This window comes from Littorina saxatilis, linkage group LG2 (genome assembly GCF_037325665.1).
Source record: "Littorina saxatilis isolate snail1 linkage group LG2, US_GU_Lsax_2.0, whole genome shotgun sequence".
Lineage (NCBI taxonomy): Eukaryota > Metazoa > Mollusca > Gastropoda > Littorinimorpha > Littorinidae > Littorina > Littorina saxatilis.
In genome coordinates, this window is record NC_090246.1 from 99903255 (window position 1) to 99905754 (window position 2500).

At 43.9% G+C, this 2500-nt stretch overlaps 1 protein-coding gene across 2 annotated transcripts in view; it reads right to left on the bottom strand.

The window, feature by feature from the left end:
* The window catches only part of LOC138960320 (protein unc-93 homolog A-like), a 56844-nt gene extending 54436 nt beyond the window's left edge, over nt 1-2408 (bottom strand). The window contains exons 1-2 of one of the 2 annotated variants that reach the window (XM_070332170.1): nt 1394-2184; nt 1005-1121 (exon numbers count right to left, since the gene is read on the bottom strand). The gene's annotated coding sequence lies outside the window, so the exon portion shown is untranslated. Of the gene's footprint in view, nt 1-1004; nt 1122-1393 lie in introns of both variants that reach the window. The other variant, XM_070332169.1, reaches the window with a different exon arrangement.
* Between the last annotated feature and the right edge of the window lie 92 nt (nt 2409-2500).

The window sequence follows — 2500 nt, forward strand, 5'->3', positions numbered from 1 at the left end:
AATCCGCCTTGTTCGATTTTATGGGCTTGGACGATAGAGAAAAATAAGAAAAGCAAAAGCTGGAGTCCAGTCTGGACGAAACTGCTATCAAGAACGCAGAGTTGATTTTTTTTTGAGTTTTTTTTTTAGCCGTAAGCGCCATTTCTCATTTCGAATTTCTCATAACTGCTGGCGGCTGCAGTGAAACCAACAAAGGGGCCTCACTCTGGAAGAGTTTCCTGCTCCGATAAACATGGCGCTTACGGCTAAAGAAAAATCAGAAAAAATCAATTCTGCGTTCTTGATAGCAGTTTCGTCCAGACTGGACTCCAGCTTTTGCTTTTCTTATTTTTCTCTATCGTCCAAGCCCATAAAATCGAACAAGGCGGATTGCGTTTGGATTTCCCTCTTTCAGATGACTGAGATTGCCCCCCTTGAATCGATCGGTCTCAAGGCCAGTTACACGGTACTGGCCGCGTGTTCAAGATGCCGGACACATATGCAGCCGTTCGCAAGTTAGCTTCCTGTTTTACACACACACACACGGCACACACACACACGCGCGCGCGCACATACACACACACTCACACACACACACACACAAACACACTCACAAACTCTAAAACACACACCCACACACACTCTAACACACACAACCACCACTCACACAATCACACACACATACACACACACACACACACACGCACACACACACACCAACTATGGACACACACCTACACACACACACTAACATCAGGACACAACCACACACTGGACACACACAACCACTGACACACACACACACACCCGGCATACACACAACTCTCACACACACACACACACACATTACACACACACATACACAACACACACACACACAACACACACACCCGGCATACACACAACTCACACACACACACACACACATTACACACACACATACACAACACACACACACACACACACACACAAACACACACACACACACACACACACACACACATCAGCGTTTTAAGAAAACTCACGTGTACGCTGACGCAAAGTCAGCTGTCAATAATGGAAACTGAAAAGCCACGTGGTCACGTTGGTGTTGAGAACGACCCGGACACGGATCAATATTAGCTGAAGACGTGAAGGTAAACCTGTGCACAGAAAGACCCAGCGAAGCTGAAAACTCAGATCACAACAGTGCAACTGAAACCGTGCCAAGTATAAACTAAAGGCAGTTCGACAACTCTTACACAAGAATATCGGCTGATGAACGCGTAGTGACAAGAGCAAAGCAGTGTGTAGCTATGACAACTGACTGGCATGTTGATAGTTACTCAGTGCATCAGTGTACATAGCGAGTCGAACAGCGACCATTTATAGGCTATTACATACATACATAGGATAGATTCATGTAAATACGTACCTCGTGTATCCGACCGGTGCTGCCAGTGACATAGCAGTTTTTGAACTCCATTGAGGGTGTGCCACACACAATTATTAGCAGTCCCTATTGCTATTTCATATGTTACGTGGATTTCCATTGGTCAATTGGGCAAAACTGAGCTCAGTGCAAAAGTGATATCGACGACATTTCCATAGCAGAAGATATCATCACACAGTCCGTCAATATTGGGTAATAGTAATCATCGCCATAGGCGTGTATGCAGTTCACTGTCTCGCTCCTTGCTTTCTCCGTTCGCAGTAAGAAACTGTTTCACCTCGCTTTATAGATCGATCTTCTTCTTCTTCTTCTTCTTCGTACGACGTATAGATCGATCAACTCATGGTATTGACTGTCAGCCGGCCTCAGTCGGCCGACGTCCACTTTGTTAGTCTTATAATACATGACTGAAGCTCAACGTGAGGGTTAGATTTTGCAACTGAAATACTTATTCCGTAATCGCGGCAGCCATTTTTCCGACTACACCGATATGGTTTTTACAAGTACGAATCCTGCCCATCCGAGAAACCGATCACTCTGTCACGTGAGCAAGTCAAATTGATAGTAACATGCTGTCATGCAGTGACTGATACAATAGTGATACAATAGTGGAGAAAGTCTGCCGAATGAAATATCCATCGATATGACCGATTCATCACAGGTATATTTGGATTTTTAAGTACCGGTAAACGGGAATTACCGCTCAAGTTAACTGCGATCTCTATTTGCTGGAGTGACTACAAGTTCACGTATTTGGCTAACAGCATCGGTGTGGCCATTATGAAATGTTTCCTTCTTCTTTTTCTTCAGAAACTTCATTTCCATGATCGTCCTTTGTTATTGTCACGTGTCTACAAGTAAAGTTCAGACACAGACAGCTTTGAGTTAGTAAAAGCTTGGGTAGCAACACCAGCAGTTGCCACATAACTTACGTATCCTTAGCGGATTATGACTTTATTCAGTTATTCTGCAGAAAAACAGAAATGCTGGAGAAAAACTGTCTTTTCTGCATCATTTCTGCATAATGTCATCTTTCGCGAGAGCAACGTTTTTTACTGCAGTAAAATTGAAATCAAGAATGCTGCAGTA